Source organism: Crocuta crocuta, unplaced genomic scaffold, assembly GCF_008692635.1.
Source record: "Crocuta crocuta isolate KB4526 unplaced genomic scaffold, BGI_CrCroc_1.0 scaffold229, whole genome shotgun sequence".
Lineage (NCBI taxonomy): Eukaryota > Metazoa > Chordata > Mammalia > Carnivora > Hyaenidae > Crocuta > Crocuta crocuta.
Genome location: NW_027536464.1, coordinates 11,230,518 through 11,248,597, shown reverse-complemented (window position 1 = coordinate 11,248,597; position 18,080 = coordinate 11,230,518). Strand labels below are relative to the sequence as shown.

The 18,080-nt window shown below is 41.0% G+C and overlaps 1 long non-coding RNA gene across 3 annotated transcripts in view; it reads right to left on the bottom strand.

Annotated features, from left to right (window-relative positions):
• Positions 1–12,328, bottom strand: part of LOC144218612 (uncharacterized) — a 13,044-nt gene extending 716 nt beyond the window's left edge. The window contains exons 1-4 of one of the 3 annotated variants that reach the window (XR_013331205.1): positions 12,246–12,315; positions 8,158–8,248; positions 6,300–6,424; positions 4,188–4,244 (exon numbers count right to left, since the gene is read on the bottom strand). This is a non-coding gene — a long non-coding RNA (uncharacterized LOC144218612). Of the gene's footprint in view, positions 1–4,187; positions 4,245–6,299; positions 6,425–8,157; positions 8,249–12,245 lie in introns of all 3 variants that reach the window. The other 2 variants (XR_013331204.1, XR_013331206.1) reach the window with 2 other exon arrangements.
• Positions 12,329–18,080: the final 5,752 nt, after the last annotated feature.

Sequence of the window (18,080 nt, the reverse complement as noted above, 5' to 3'; positions counted from 1 at the left end):
AGATGGGTTTTAGAGCCAGCTAGAAGTGAAGAGAATCCATTAATGATCAACCACCTGGGTCAATAATGACAATTCAGTACTGATGTTATGTTTGTGGCTATTTCTTGCTAACTTTCAAAGGTCAGGGACTTTCTCAACTAATCTAGGTTGACTGCAAAAATGGGTTTACTGAAAACCATCTAGCGAAAAGTAGAGATTTTTAAGCTTTTTTTCCTCCGTTGTCTCCTAGCTTTTAATTTTTGGGACACTTAAAGTATTAAGGAACAATTTTATTCTCCTGTAAGAAACAGTATTTTACCACACTGAAACCCATTTTGTTCAATCTCGCATCCTGAATGCAATACACCATGTAATTGAAAACTTTAATTTTGTTTACTGCAGGTGGTTTAAAAATGGGAGGGGAGCTCTTGTTGACTGACAGTAGAGCCATGAAAAATGGGAGAGATATGAAGTGCTCTGAGTGTTTTGACAGAAGTCTGTGGGTCAGCCCATCACACAAAGAGGTGCTGAAATGAAAGAGAAACACTGTGGGAAGTAAGTCCTTGACTGGGGAGAGACAGGGGCACCTCTTGGAAGGCATACGGAGAATGAATGGAAGCCAAATATGAAATCGCTGCTTTGCAGTGACTTGACAGGGGAATTAGTGTTCCTAGGACATCGTAATCATGGAGGTAATGCTGTGTTCATAAAGGCTGCTGAAAAACGTGAGAGGAAGAAGCATGCATTTCTTGGGATGTGAGGAAATCTGGCCTCACTGATACTAAGAGAAAGACTTCTATTCTGGAAAGCAAAATGCCTTCTTGTAGTCAGAACATCGAGGGTGAGACACTGGTGCCTTTTATCATGTCCAAAGCCAAGTCAGAGAAGATCTTGGAGGCCCTACCTACCATAGCTCTGTGTGTACGTCTCTCCTAAGCCTGGGTAGAGAAAGCATGGGTTGGATGGCATGTAGGGTTTCTACTGCTTGTAACCAGAGCATCCAGTTAGATGTGGTGAAGAGGTAGAAAGATAGTGAAGGTGTTTGACCCCATTCTTAAGGAATTTATCAGTAATGGAGAGCTTATAATTAACTAATAAGATTAGAAAACATGACTCAGCTGGAGAGTTGTCTCCCTTTCATTGTTGATGACTTGGCATTTGTAATGTGTACACCAAGAACTCTGGTGTTTTCAACCCTTGCCATTCACCTGGCATTTAAATCTCTCCTTCTTTATGGTGTTAATTTCCCTGGTGTGAACCAATCTGCCACATGATAGGACAAATTCAGTAAACAGGAAAACTTGTCTGTATTTGTAGAGACCTCTTGAGTGCTGTTTTTGTGTTGTTTTTGTTTGGTTTTGTTTGTCTTACAACTTTGCTCTTTGGCTTAAGAATGTAGTTCCCAGGACAATTTTTCTTACAAAGTTCTTTCCTTACACCTCTTGGCTGCAGGGTGGGCCAAATTAAATACATATATATATATTTTTTCATTTAATGTATGTGCAGTTTGGTTTATCATTTTAAGATGGTGGTGCTGTCCATGGTGCTACTTCATCCGTGTACAAAAGGACCAATGCATGGTCTGTATTGCTACCAAAACATTTACTGTATATATGTGTATAACATATGTATTATGTATATATGTAATGGGTACCAGTCCAGGTATATATTTTTCTTTAGAAGTGTTTCACTTTTCCAAGTTTTCTTTATAGTGTTATGCTTACTTTCAGTTCCCCCTCCCCCACCCCGATTCTGTCTGGTACTTAGAACTGTAGTGTCTTCATCGTTAATTAAAGAAAATTGTCTAAATGAATTCACGGATGTGAATGCTAGTGATCCTTAATGTTTTTGGCTATGGGATGTGAAACTGAAACTGCCAATTGAAAGAGTCACTGGGGCATTTGAGTGAGAGCAATATATACTATTTAACATACTTCAATAAATGATTTTGGAAAAGATAGGTTTGCTTCACATCGCCCCTCATCATTTGGCTTTCAGTGGCCAAGAGCATAAAGAAAAAGACCTCTGGAAAGATTTTAAGCTGCTTTTGTTGGTGGTGGTAAAATGGGAAGAGGGAGAGGGGAGCAAAAATCCATTCTCCTCAGGATGGAAAGATACATGTTCTGTTGATAGTCACTGGAACGGCCTTATTGAAACTTTCAGTATGCACATGGATCCCCAAGAAGTTGTTCAAATGCAGATTGCCATTGAGGGGTTATGGGGACGGGACCAGAGATGCACTGGTGACACATTGCCATCATCTGGATAGCTTTTAAGAAACATCCATCACCAGGCCGGCTCTAGAGATGGCTGATTCACTTTGGAATGGGGTCTGGGCATCAGCCGTGGCCACTGCTGCCACTTTTTACGCTGAATAGGACACTAGTACAGGGAAATTGTCTGATTACTAGAGTCACTTAGAAATGCTGATTCCGTGGAGCTGTGTAGGAACGTGTGTTTAAACAGGTGACTCACGGTGGGTGAGTTTAAGAAATCCTGATTTCTGTGCAAGTGGAACCTTTTGGATTGCTTCACCATGAGAAAGGATAGAACAATGATTTTTGCAAATAAGAAAGCATGTTGCCAATATAGAAACAACCAACTCCCCACCTTCTCTCAAATTGAGCTTTCTTGCTTAAGCAATTTTTTTTTAATGTTTATTTTTTGAGAGAGAGAAAGAGAGACAGAGTGTGAGCAGGAGAGAGGCAGAGACAGAGGGAGACACAGAATCCAAGGCAGGCTGTGGGCTCTGAGTTGTCAGTACAGAGCCCAACACAGGGCTCGAGTGCAGGAACTGTGAGGTCATGACCTGAACTGAAGTTGGGTACTTAACCAACTGAGCCACCCAGGTGTCCCTAACTTAAGCAATTTAAATAGTTGCTTGGTGTGTCTTACATAGTTAAGGCAGACTCAAATTATTGAACATTGTGGAAACAGATTGGAGATTAAGAAAATTTTTAGAAAATTTTTTTAATGAGCCTGATCCTCCACTGAGAGTAAAAAGCCTGAGTTTTCTTATTTTGTGTGGCAGGCTAGCGGGATCTGCCCTCTGCCTAGCATTGTAAATGGTATCCTCATTGTTAAAAAGCAGTGCAGAACATGATTGAATAAATGCTTGAAGTCATTAGTTCCTCTTTGCTTTACATTAACTTTGTCCATTTTCAAAAGAAAAACAATGACAGGAACTGATTTTTTCCTCCCGGTGGTATTACACACCAAACATCACTCTAGCCCCTATTGAAATTATACATAAACATCACTATTTAGGAGTAATTTGAGGGAAGTCTAGTTGGAATGAATTGACGGTGTAATTTATAGCATGATTTTCTTATTGCCTTTTACACATATAAGAAACAAACCAGAGCAAGTAAAAGGTCAATGAAAGGACTTTAAGAATTAATCATTGGGAATTTGGGATTATCTCTCTGATTCTGTTTAAGCAATAGCGACATTACTCTGCATTCATTCTAGGTTAGCTAGCAGGAATTTACATCAATTGTCTCCCCTCATCCTTCAGCAACCCAGAGGTAGGTACTATCCTTTTTCCTGTTCCCCAGATGTGCAAGCAGAGGCAAGAAGGGGCGTGTCTGTGTCACTGACTAGGATGCCTCAGTCCCTTCAGTGAGGACGACTTGACTGTCTGTATTCTCATGACACCGCTGCAAGTCTCTGGTTTCTAAGTACTTAAACAAAACTTAAGTTCTGTACATGAAAAACGTTTATCACTCCAGCTGCCTTGTGTTACAAATTTGCTGAGCAAGTATGATCTCACAGGAGCCCGAAGTGAAGCTCTGTTCCACTTAACAACTTTCAACCTACAAAGTAACAGGGCCTTATTAGGTTTGTTTCCATTCTTTCTCTTTGTGTCTGCCTTCGTTTATATGTGTCAAAAATCTTTTTTCCAATTCCCTCTTGTTTTTCTCAATAAGTATGCCCCTTCTCAGAAGCAGCAAAATAGAAATATTTGGCTTTATTTTAGGAATGAACATTGGCAGCAGGTGAAATTTGAAAGCCACATAAAATCCAAACCACTGTGTTTTTAGGCATTGGGTTTTACATCATACTACCTCTGTAAATAGAGGTAAATCCGAAATTCTTAGATTCTCTGTAGAGATATCCATGATCAGATAAATGACTAAGAAAGGCCAGAAGAAGAACATGAGCAGGTGGACGCCTGAGTCTCAACTGAATTGAAGAAAAGGCCTCACCTGAATTGAAAGAATGGGGAAACTCCTCCGGTACAAGAATTCCCTCTCTGCTCTTCCCTGCAGGGGAGGAAAGAGTTTTTCTCAACTCATAAGGTTCCTGGCTCAGTCTGAAAATTAAACTTACAAAGACAGAGTCACAGGGGGAGAACACACAGATTTATTCAATATAAGCTTTGAATAATATGGGAGCTTTCCATAAGGAAACAGAGACCCAAAGAAACAGCTTGATGGGGAGGTTTAGGCTTGGTTTGATGGAAAGCAGGCAATTGTGGAAGAAGGTAAAAGTTTAATGCATATAAGGTTATGGTAGTAAATAGGGAGACAGCAAGGCCTGCTTGTTTCGATTCCTTTGAGACACCCCTTTGTCTTTGGAGATAAGAGTGCTCTTTTGCTATGGGTGTAAGGCAGGTACCACTCACATGAGTGTGTTGTGACCTGTTCCAGGGAAGAAGGTCAGAATGATCTTCCTGCTTCTGCTGTTTTCTGAAAACTCTTTCCATTTAAAATATTTTATGTGCCAAGGTGCTGTATTTTGGGGTAGCATGTCCTGAACCCCACCAATCCACAGTGCGTCTCAAAGCGTGGGCTACACACGAACTACACAGAGTTTCCTGAAGAGCTTTCACCAAATAGATTTTAACGAAGACCTCATGACACTGTACTAGTAATCAGTTGTTTCCCCAAAACACACATTTCTCCAAGATTATTTTACACCCTGACCTTAAATGAATGTGTTGATGGTGCTTGCTAAGCATTAACCTTTCCTCTCTGTTCTACATGAATATTGCCCCCAATCTCAAGCATCATGCTCTTAGTTGTAAATGTGAGAGAAGGAATGATATTGTTGGAGATCCTCACTGCTTCTGGGGGAAAAAATAGCAGTCTATAAAGTAGAAATTAGTCTCAACTTACATAGGGAATAGCATAAAAATAAAGGAATTAGGTAAATTTGTACTTACAGTGCTATTCATCATTATCTTGATTCCTTAAGTCAAAATCACAAAAACCAAAATATCCCCAAATATTAAGAAGTGGTATGTCTGATGGCATTATAGATTATTTTAATTTTAGTTTTTCTAGTTTTCTGTGTTTATAATGATCATGTCTTATTCTCATAATGTGAAACAAAGCCAAATATTATTTTTAAAAAGCACAAAAGGGGGTTGGGTGAGAACCTCAGAGAATCCCACATGTCAATATTACCATACATACATCACACCATGCCATGATCAATCAGTCAGAGGTCAGACAATTATGGCCTGTGAGCCAAATCCAGCCAGCTGCCTGTTTTTGTAAATAAAGTTTTATTGGAATGTGCTTTTGCTCATTCATTTATTTAATGCCTATAACACTGTAACAGCAGAGTTGAGTATTTGGGACAAAGGCCAAATGGCCCCCAAATAAAATATTATCTGGCCTATATAGAAAATGTTTGCTGATCCCTGTGACTGATGTTTTTCAAGAGTTATATTTGGGATGAGGCAAAATTTTGTGCCCCGGGCTTCTGAAATTCTCCCCAGTGTGCTGAAAATTGTCAAGAGGGGCGTCTGGGTGTCGGTTAAGCGTCCGACTTCGGCTCAGGTCATGATCTCATGGTTCGTGGGTTCGAGCCCAGCATCAGGCTCTGTGCTGACAGCTAGCTCAGAGCCTAGAGCCTGTTTCAGATTCTGTCTCCCTCTATCTCTGACCCTCCCCTGCTCATGCTGTCTCTCTCCCTCAGAAGTAAATAAACAACATTTTTAAAAAAGTGTCAAGAAGCTCTAAGGCCACCTTTATATTACTGTTGGACAGAGTTTATGATCATATTATCAGAGTTTATTAGTTCTTCTACAGCTGATCACTGAAGTACCAAAAGAACTTCTTTAAATGTCACTTACAAACACTGAAATACTTACAGTTAGGCGTGTACAGCAGAATTAGAGTAAATCTAGGTTGATACCTTTTTCTTGATGTCCAAGTGTTTCTAGATTAAGAGCCAATGCCCCTCCACCCCTGCCCAGGTAGAAACAAATTAACATTTGTCCTTTTCCAAGAGGGGTGGGATTTCCTCAAGGCATTCCAAAGGAATTAAAAGTAGATTGTGCTATCTAGAACGGCAGGACCTCAACCTACCAGAGAGATGATAAACAGGTATCCTTTTCCAATCTCCTTTTCTAACTTGTCATCAGCTGTCATGCTGAGAATGGAAACCAAGGCCAAAAGCATGAATTCCAGTCAGAAAGATAATAATTGGTAACCTATGCGACAAAAATAAAATATTTGAGAATTGCTGGATTAAAAAAGAACCATTGTCATAAAGTGAGTCATTGGCTAGATAGGCAATTCCTTGGTACTTTTTTTTTATTATTATAGACTCCAAATACTTATTCACCAACAATATTATTGAGGAACTATTATATGCTATGTGTAACAGATACCCTCATGAAAACACAGCTCTTGTCCCCTTGGAGCTCTTACTGGAGGTACTCTCAAATCTGGATCACTTGTTTTCTCTACAAAGAAACTGTATTTCAGTCCTAACCTCACTGAATGTGACTTTATTTTAAAATTGAATTAATAGGGTGCCTGGGTGGCTCAGTCAGGCTCATCCCACTCTTAATTTCAGCTGAGGTCATGATCCTAGGGTCATGAGATGGAGTTCCATGACTGGCTTCATGCTGAGCATGGAGCCTGCTTGAGACTCTCTCTCTCTCTCTCTCTCTCTCTCTCTCTGCCCCTCTCCCCTGCTCATGTGCTCTCTCTCTAAAGTAAAATAAAATAAATTGAATTTATATCAGTTGATTAAATGGATTCCTTAACTGCCCCCCCAAGCATGTGTTTGGGGTTCTTTCAGGGGCCTGGTATGCAGTGTGTGAAGCTGGTGCACAGATATGAGAAGTCATGTCCTAGGTGGTTGCTGACGTTGACCTGGACAGCCGGGAAGGTGGAGAGTGGGAGATAGGTAATCACTGAAATGGGGCAGTGGTGAGGACCAGAAAGCTTTCATGAGGAGAGTCAGAGTAGGGAGGTGGGGAAGGCCTCTGATAGCCAACCTTCGAAGAGACCAGAATGCATCATAGAATCACAAAGAGTTGCTGTGGACAGAGTCCTTTATCTGTCATCAGGAACAACTCCTTATACTCAGCTAATGTCAAGAAACTAAGGTCCCCAGACACCAGACCATCAATTCACAGTTTCTCCTGGATCAAATATAGTGAAAACCCAAGTAACACCCTCAACTCATCTTTACTGAGCATTTCTGCTACATGCCTGAGGCTGGTCATGGATCAGCTCACATGCCCATGTAACCCTTCATCCCAAAGGTTTGTAGATATTATATAAAACACCATTTTACAGAGGAAAAAAAATCAAAGGTCTAGAAAAGAACTTGCCTAAGGTCACTCAGTGGGTAAGGGTAGCGTGAGAATCCCAGCTGAGCCCAGTTAACTCCAGAGCTTTGTTTTAGAGTTTCAATAATTGAAAGCCATGGAAACAACAATAAAAATCCACATTCTTTGAAATCCTGATATACATTTATGACCCTAGGTTGTCAGAAAATGCCATATGGAAAGTTCTTGATTTACAGTTTCAATTCTCCAGATACAACCTATACCCCCTCCTCCATCCCACCCAACTTTCTCTAGTGCTTTTGAGGGTTTCTGGTTAAGTCAGGATGAAAGTGTTCCTCGGCTTCTTGAAATTCGATTCTTAATTAAGTGATTTTCCTCACCAGGTTAAGTGCAGCTTCTAATTTTCTTCTCACAGAAGATGGCAGCCAAATGCACACACACATGCATACCACACCACTCACACACGGGAGCACACACCCCACACACAGACACACACAGACACAGACACACACACACACACAAACACAGTTCAAGGAGAAAATGTTAATGAGGCTCTAAAACAGCCAACTTATTTTTTATATCAGCAGCATGTTTCTGGGTTAAATTCAAATTATTCATTTAATTTTACATCCCCCTCTCACCTTTGTCACACAGCAACTATTCCAGTTAGCAGGGTCCCCTGACCCATATGTGAAAAAAAAAATGTAGACTTCTGAATCTGGTTTACTTCATCTGTTGAAAAATAAAATGAGTTGAGCTGAGCTAAACAAACTTCTTCCTGAACAGAGTCACCCTACTATTTGTGTTTGCTGAAATGTTTGACAGATGGGAATCTGATGGGGGTGGGAGTTGGGGAGGGAGATTTCTTGCAATGGTTGTGTGAATACCTCAAATCTTCTTTGCCTTGCTACTACCTATGTGACTTTGGGCAAAGCGCTTCTCTCTGGCCCTCCACTTCTTTGTTTATAAAATATGAGGATTACCTAATTGTAACCTGGGGTTCAGGAACTTGTCAACACTAAAATCTGATGCATATTTTTCAGGGGGATGTCTCCCCCTGGGGAGAAGGGACTGTGATTTCCACTGGATTCACCAAAGATTCAAAGAGATGGTTTCTTGAATCACAGAATTTCACAATTGGTAGGATGCCCTAGCAATTTGTATAGAATTAGGGACTGGAAAAAATATCAGCAAAATTTTCCCCTAGTGCTTTTTCTCCTCAACTCTACACGTTGATTGAGGTTGGGTACCCCTGACCCCTTTGCCAAATGTTTTCTTGGGGACCAGGGTTCTTCTGGAGTGGAGAAAACACATCTGATAAACAATGTTTTTCAGAGGTATATGAAATTAACGTATTAGCTCTCAGGGCATTTGGCTCAAAAAAGAAAACATATCCAGAAGGAAAAGAACACTTTGGCAAACAGGAATTAATTGCTTATGGTGGGGTTTTAGGTAACCATGTGGAGGCATGTTTAATAGGGGGTGTTTAGCTTAGTTGAAGCAGATTTCATATTTTATAGGCACTGAGCTGCGGAAAGAAATATGATGAGGTGATCCCCTTCTCTTACATGTAATTAAAATAAAACTTTACTTTGACAATGACATAATACATGCCTCTTTGCTATATTCATGGTAACCTTCATTTTGAGATTTTTCTGAATAATTTTAATTCTGGGTAAGTTCTCCAAAGCTAAATTTTTTCTCTCCCTTGTTTTTGGTGTGAAAGGAGGGTCCTTGCCTGGCTGGTGCTCTCATGTCTTTCCTGGGTTCAACCCCCTTGTCTTCATATCTCTGAGGTCATTTTGGTAGGTGACCACCTACACCACCCATTCGTGAAGTTGGCTCTGACTCACTCAACAATGAACTTTGTTTACTTGTTGGCAGAGAAAGAACTGAAGCAGGAAAAGAATGAAAGAATTTCCTTCTGGCAGACAAACAATTCCTACTTGTTGCTACTAACGGGAAATCTATTTTTACTCTTCCGTGCCCCAGCAATGGAGTTGATCTTCATGACACAAAGAAACCCTCAGCCAAAAAATTTAAAAAGAGCATTTCTCTCTGGAAATTACCAACTCCCAATAGCTCCTCTAGGAAACCACACTATAGTATTTCAAGTATGAAGACGATGCTCACTGAACAAGTTCCATAAAAATGTTGGACCACAGTGAAAACAAAACCAATGATCAAAGATTTTCAACAAAGATGACCATGCAGTCAAAATCTGCCATTTAATTTTTCCTTTGGTGGTCATGGAGAGATACATTTTTATTTTAGAAAAGGGAATTAGACAGTCCTAGGCCAGCCAGGAAATCCTGTTTACTAGCTGTGAGACCATGGGAAGATCCCTTAACTTCTCAGAGTTATAGTTTTCCCATTTGTAATGTGGGGATGATGCTCTTTACCATGCAGAGGTTTGGCAAGCCTTAAAGATACTCCTGACATTTCCAGTGCATTTGAAGTAGTGCTTCACCTGTAGCTGGTAACCCATACGTGTAGACTCTGTAATTTTGAGTCTCAACATTTCTACAACTTTTGGACAATAACTTTTCCTTTGTGCCAAAATAGTTTGATCTATTTATATCTGTAAAGTTTAAAAGGCCTTAGACACAAGAAGTCTCCCTTGCTTGGTCTTCATTCTGTATTTCTGGCGAAAAAGGCCCAGGCTCCAAAGAAAGTTTATGGCAGGGCCCCCCTAGGTGGAATTTGGTGATCATGGTGCCGCTTCTAAATAACGCACTCCTGCAGTTTCTGAGGACAAAACTGGCACCGATGAGGAAACTGGGCATTAAGAATCACAAACAACCTACCTTCCTAACCTACCTTCCCTATCTTCCATTCCAACTAGTGTGCTACTCTCCTTCAGACATGAGTGGGGACTGGACACCCTCCTCCCTGCCAGGCATGGTAACCTTTCCGTTGGATTCAAATATGGTTCCCGAGTCTCACCCTCTCACACGTCTTGCTCGTGCAAACACTGCTGTTTCGTTCTAACTGCAGTTCTCTTTTGGAGATGTGTGTCTATTAGCAAATAGCCACTGTATACTTTGGCCCCTGGGGTTGGCCAGGCTTAAGTTCAACTCTTTTTATATTTAAGATCAAAATTAATGAAGAAAAATATGTAAGAGGAGGCTGTTGTTTCTGCCTAGTTTATAAAGCAGGTTGTCCCCACGCAGGGCTCTTAGAGAGGAAGGTGGCCAGGGGACCCGACTAGGGTAGGTTCAGCTCCCTAGCTGCCCTGGAGAGAACATTTTGCTGAAGACAAAGGAGCCAGGCAGTGGGGAGCAGACCCTGCTTCAGGCCAACTTTCTCTAACCCTGTTTCATCCCTTCTCCTGCCTTTCATGTCTTTCCCTCCATTTTAGGGCTGAGCCAACCTTGCACGGCATTATTTTTAGTTCTCACATGGGAACGCTGACTTGTCTGTCCCGTGGTTTCTTTTTCCCCTTTACCAAGGATGTGCGATTGTTTTTCTGCCGCGCATTCAGGGGCTTGGGAACATTGTGTGCTCACTCACGGTTAACCCCTTGCATCTCCCCGAGGTGCTTTGTTCAGTCGCTCATGAACTTTTAATTTTTTCCAGGCTTGTGTGTTTTGTCCAGACTGTGGCTCTTCTAGAGCTGGGCCGGCCTCTTTGTTTTGGGGAAGCTTATTGCTTCACAGTGAGACCATCTGACAGTTGTTATCTGTGACCTGAAAGCCAGAGGCAGCCAGGAGCCTGTTCTTCTCGAAGACCTCCCAGCTCCCCAGCCCCCACCGCCATCTGGGACCACCCGAGGAACAGAGCAGTGTGACAACAAATGCTCACAGGAGGATGGGAGCTTTCTCCACCCACCAAGGCCGGCCTCGGTCTGTCCTTGGGCCCCCACCAAGGGGGAGAGCCGTCAGATTCATCTGTGTGGGTGTCAACTAGGATCTTCTCTCCCTCCCTCTGGCTCTCCCTCTGTCTTCCTCCCTTCCCTTCCTCTACCTTTCATAAAACTTTGTGTGCTGGCTGCTACGTAACAGGAGATATAACACCGAGTACAAGCCAGTGAACCATGTCTTCCAGAAAGTTCCCAACACACTGAGAATAAAATTCGTGCACTCTTTTGGGGCCAGCATGGCCCTGAGGGACTGTCCCCTGCCTGTCTCTTCCCACCTGACCTCTAGCATGCTTCCCTTCACTTGCTGGGCTGTAAGCTTTTTCCCTGCGCAGGGCCATCACATCTTCCAAAAAGCCTGGCTTCAGAACTTCTCGTAGGTGCTTTCCTCTCCTCTACAAGGAGACCACTCAGTACAGATGCTCCCTGCCGAGGGTGGCCTTGGCTCCTCGCCCCTGCCTCTCTTGCTGCCCACTCCACGTTTAGTGTCTTCCCAGTGCAGTCCTCCTCAGCAATGACCTCTGTCCTTATTTGCATACTTGTTTATTTTCTGCCTTTATCCCTCAGGCCCTCTGTCTTTTTCTCCATGTGGCCCCCAGTGCCTGACACAGACTTTGTCTTCAATAAATATCTATTGAATGAGTGGACAAATAAATACTTGAGCAGGGAATGTAAGAAATAACAGAAATAACACCACAAGTAATGATTATGACAACAACGAGTGACTTCTCTTGGGGTTTTGCCAAGCATCGTGTTTTGTCTATGCTATCTCCAATCTTCCAAACAATTCTGAGAGAGGACCATTTTTATATTTTGCCCCCCCCCCCAAATGAGTCTTCCAAGCGTCAGTATCTTCCCAAGACCACCTACCTCGTGAGGGACAGAGCTGGGATCCATCCTCAGACAGGTCTGACCTTACAGCCAGCAGTTGTTCTTTTCCTCTTGACCGTGATGTCTAATACACGTAAACAATGATCATACAAGCCAGAAAGAGATAAGCTCCGTGAAAGGCACAGATAACATGTCATGGGAATTCAAAGGAGGAACAAGTGGCCTCTGGATGAGGGCAGCAGGAAAGGCTTGTGACAAGGCGATTTTGTTTTGCTGGCCTTGTGCCCCTGACGACTCAAGGGAGAGAGAGGCGAGGGGATTTAGACAGTTGGAATGGGGTGAAGTCAAACACCAGAGGGCTGTGTGTGCATGTGTGTGTGTGAGTGCACACACGAGCACACACACTCAAGCACACGCATGATCATTGAGGACAGAAAGGCAATAATGACAAGATGATTTTAAATTCAATTCAGAGAAGGCTAGTGCTTGTAATAGGGAGTATTTTCTTCCCATCTCCAGTTCTAACTCTGATTATTATTTAAAGACAAAAGCACACATCTGTATCTATTAGAGTAAGAGCTTCATATAAACATCTATTATCTCACATTTCTGTTTAAGCAAACCTCACTATTTATCTACTCCCAAAAATGTATTTTCTTCCTGAGTCACATCTTCAGTTCAGATGTAGTCTAAATGTTCCCAGGCCTGTCTAGCCTGGAGGTCACATGTGAGCACGTTACCACTTAAACCCAAGTTTTCATGATCCAGTGTCCCCATCTCCTTATAGGATTTATGTTCTTTAAAAAACCTCTGACCAGGTTTTCCTTGAGTTTTCAGGGACATATCGGCTGTGTTGACAGACAAGTCCTTCCTGTTTGCTCTGCTATGGCTTCTCTCTGCTGCTGGACACGGCGGCCTCCACAGCCTCCTGGATTCTGTGCTTTGGGCCAAGCCCCCTGCCTACAGCTCGAAACCCAGATCCCCAGTCTCCAAATCGACTGCATTCTTCTTAGTCTTCCTGGCACTGGAGCTGTACACTGTGGTCCTCACAGGACGGGGACAAAGGCCTCCTCTCTTCTGAGGCTCAGACCTGTTGGGGGAGGGCTGGCAACTAGAATCGAAAGCACAGCAGAAGCCCTGCCAGTCACAGTAGATTCCATTTAGCTTGATACCAATGTGTTTCCAGGGAACTGAAAAAGATGTCAACGTGATCGTGACAGTGTCACATGAAGGAAGTCGTGTAGATGTGCTGATTTCCTGATCTTTCAGGTGAAGAGACAAAACAACACGTATAGCTGAGAAACCAAATGATAGAAGTAAAAGTATATTCTAAATGTAAAACTAAATATTACAAAGCAAAATTGGTAGTAGAGGAAAGAGCTGTGGGGGGGGGGAAGAGAACTATAATAATCCTGATCTATTAGTTCCCTTTATAATATATCACAGTTTAGTATGATAAAGAGTGCAATTCAGAGCAAGGTTCTAACAGTTTTGAATATACATAAGCCTAAGAACATAGTATCAACATTCATAAAGAAAAAATATTCAATACAAAATACAGGCAAAAATACCTTATAAGGGCATCTTGGTGGCTCAGTCAGTTTAGGATCTGACTCTTGATTTTGGCTCAGGTCATGATCCCAGGGTCATAGGATTGAGCCCCACATCGGGCCCCCCACTGTGTGGAGATTGCTTAAGATTCTCTCTCTCTGCCCTCTCCCCCACTTACACTCTCTCTCTTTCCGCAAAAAACAAAACTGACTGGGTGGCTCAGTCAGTTAAGCATCTGACTTCCACTCAGGTCATGATCTCATGATTCATGGGTTTGAGCTCCATGTCAGGCTCTGTGCTGACAGCTTGGAGCCTAGAACCTGCTTCAGATTCTGTGTCTCCCTCTCTCTCTGCTCCTCCCCCACTCCTGCTCTGTCTGTCTGTCTCAAAAATAAATAAAAACATTAAAAATTTTTAAAACAAAACAAAACAAAACAAAAATACTTTCCAGCAAATGACTTGCATGCATTCTTAGTCCAGGACAGATTAAGTGAATACAAAGTAATAAAACCAGTAAAATACGTACACAACAAAATTAATAACCAAAATCCAGTTGCTAGATTTCATTCTTTGTTCCATGAACAAAGACCATACTTTTCCCCCTATGTGTCTGTGGAACATTCACAAAAAAAAAAAGACACATATCAGGACACAGAGAAAACTAAGCAAAGTCCAACCTGTAGAGAAATCACCTCCTGGTCATAAATGGAAAAATATTAGAACAAAAGAATCAACAACAAAAGCTCTTCTCACTGGAATTTTCTTAGGTAACTCTTGGGTCAAACAGGAATTCAAAACTGAAATGGCAGAACCAAAATTATTTAGGAAATAATGAAAATTAAAAAACATACCTATCAGAACCATGTTATAAAGGTATAAATTCTACTATTTGCCATTTATATGTTATAGAAATGAAAATAAACTAACAAAGAAGGGAGAATAAATCAAAGGAAAGTATGAACAAGTATGAAAGAAGAAAACATAAACTAATTGAGAAAATAAAAAGAATAGTTAAAAATGAAAAACCTAAATCTGTTTTTTTAAAGAAGCAATGCAAACCAAAACTATCAGCTAATCTAAATAAGTGAAAAAAGAAGACACCAAATGAAAACTATATAAACTAATAATGAGAAAAGAACCACAGGAAAGGGGATTAAAAGACTCTCAGAGAATACACTGCATCACTTCATAAAAACAAATGTGTGAATTTGGTTGTAATGGATTCGTTTTCTAGGACAACGGGTTATAAAAACTGATCCCAGAATAGATACGAGCTGGAAATATTAGAAAATAGCAAAAAGGAAGCCTAAAACTTATATTTTTGGAAACTAGGTAACATATAATTATGTAACTCTCAAGTTAAAGTGGAAATTATAAAGAAAACAGTATTTAGTAATGAACGATATAAGAACACTATAATTCAGAGTTTGTGTGACAACACACATATTTGTACACAAATATTCACAGAAGACTTATTCATATTAACCCCAAATTGAAAACAAGTCAAATGTTCATTAATGGGTGAACAGCTCAACAAATTGTGGTGTATCTATACCACATACTCAGGAATGTGGTATAGATACTCAGGAATAATACTCAGGAATAACAAGGAATGAACTATTGATATACTCAGCAACAGGGATGGAACTCAATGACATTATACTGAGTAAAGAACACCAGGCATAAAATAGTAGTTTATGTTTCCATTTATATAAAGTTCTGGAAAAGGCAAAACTGATCTATAGTACTAGAAAGCAAATCAAGGGTTCCTTTGGTGAAGGGTTAGAAAAGATTGACTGACAAGGGGCATGAGGGAACATGGGGCCTTGGTTGGTTACTCAGTGAGATACATAAGTTAAAACATCCACCTGTCCACATAAAATGACTATATTGGATGCAATTTAAACTAGATCTCAATAAACTTGATTTTTAAAATTGTGTGGCAGCAAAGCAGCACTTTGAGATAAATTTACTTGGAAACAAGGAAGGTTTAAAAAATAAAGATGCTAAAAATAAAGAGATGCAGATACTCGTGCTCTTGGTTGCAATGAATTTGCCTATAATTTCCCTGCAACCCTGGTCAAAATTACATTTGGATTTCTAAAAAGAAACTTGATAAATTTATCCTAAAATGTACATGGAGGAATAAAGTTCTACAAATTGTTAAGTCAATCAAAAAATGACACAAAGAGTGAGATTTGTCTCACCAGGTGTTATGATAGAAGTTACAAAAGGGGTGTTAAAAGCATATCATTCCATCAGACCAATGATCAGGATAAAGAGCTTAAGGACAGAGCCCTGAATGTATGCTTCTTAATAAATTATGTTTAAAGCTACAGCTACAGAATTAGTTAGGGTTCTCTAGAGAGATAATAGGAGATCTATTCTCTCTCTCTCTCTAATCTATCTATCTATCTATCTATCTACTTATCTATATGCATATATAGATATATATACATTTATTTTAAGGAATTGGCTCTCAGAATGTTTAGGATTTATGTAACCTACTCCATGGTATGGGGCTCCTGGGTGGCTGTTGGTTAAGTGTCTGACTTCAGCTCAGATCATGATCTCACAGTTTATGAGTTCAAGCCCCACATGGGGCTCAATGCTGTCAGTGCAGAACCTGCTTCAGATCCTCTGTATTCCTCTTTCTGGCCCTCCTTTACTCTCTCTCTCTCTCAAAAATAAATAAATATTAAAGATAAATGAATAAATAAACCACTCCATGAGATGGCTGTCTTGGTGTCCATTTTATTTGGCCAAAGAGCCACTGGGAGACTTAAACTGACTCTTGCTCCTCATGGAAGCCCATGTCCTAGATAACAGCCCCTAAGGTAACGTGTAGATGTCAGTTATTGATATGACTTCCGCGAAGGCCCTTGTAATAAACCGTTTCCAGACATCCCCAGTGTCCCCGTGTGTATTGCTTAGATAGAATCCTCACGGAGCTTACCAAAACCCTGCCTTTTAAATTTGAATTTGAATCCTGCCTTAGTCTGGAGAACCCCCAAAGCACCGCACCCACAGATCCTAATAAAAGCATGTGTCCCTGATCCCGTCACTTTCTCTCCTGCTCCCTCCCTTGACCTTCCCACGTGGAACTTCGAGGAATGCTGTGTACTTCCTCCAGCACCTGTGAGTAATAAAACTCTTTATTTCAATTTCTCTTGCGGTCCTTTGTTGAACCATGACTCACCATTCAGCTCTCTGGGCCTTCGCTTAACAAACGTTAATTTAACAAAGTAATAACACATGATTATGAAGGCTGGCAAATCCAAAGTCTACAGGGTGAGCCAGCAAGCTGGCTGGCTATGCACAGAAAGGCTGCTGATGTTGCAGTTAAATTCTGGAGACTATCTGCTCAAGGATTTCCTCTTCTCAGAGGTCCATCTTTTGTTCTTTTCAGGCTTTCAACTGATCGGATGAGATCCACCCACATTACGGAGGGCAATCTGCCTTACTCAAGCCTACCGATTTAAGTGTTAATTTCAACCAAAGTACTCTCACAAAAACATCCAGAATAATGAATGGCCACATATCTGAACACCATGCCCAGGCAAGTTGACACATAAAGTTAACCATCACAACTACGTATCCAATTAAGGTAGTATTAGAAAACCTTGGAGGAAAATCCAACTAGATTCTTCCCAAATATCTCATATAAAGGGAAACTTGAAACGGATTTAATTAGATAATTAAATCTCAAAGAAAAAAAAAGTTAATAGAAGAAAATACAGAAGAATATCTTTGTTACCTAGAGCAAGTGTGATATTGTGATTTATGTTAATACGTCAATATTTGCTCTTTGTCCCATTTCTAGCACAAACTCCTAAAACGCTTAGAATTTCCTAAGTGCTGAGTGCAATTAAGGTGTCTTTTCTTATGTTAATGAAATGACTTTTGCAAAGTGCCTAGGTAACCTAAGGGGGTGGGGGACTGGTTGCCAGGAGAACTGACCTTGAGATTGGAGGGCTAGAACTTTCAACCCCATCTTCCCAACTGCCAGGGAGGGAAGAGAGGCTGTGATTTAATTAATTATGCTGGTGGGAAAAAACCTCCACAGAAATACCCAACGGATGGGTTTCAGAGAGCTTCTGGGTTGATAAACACATGGAGATTTGGGGAGAATGGAGTGCTCAGAGGGTGTGTGAAAGCTCTACACCCATCTCCCATACCTTGTTCTTTACACTTCTTTCAGTGCTACCCTGATTATACCCTTTTATAATAAACCAATGATGTAGGAAGTAAAATATTTCTGAGTTCTGTGAGCTGCTCTAGCAGATTAATCAAACCGAAGGAGAGAGTCACTGGAAACTCCAA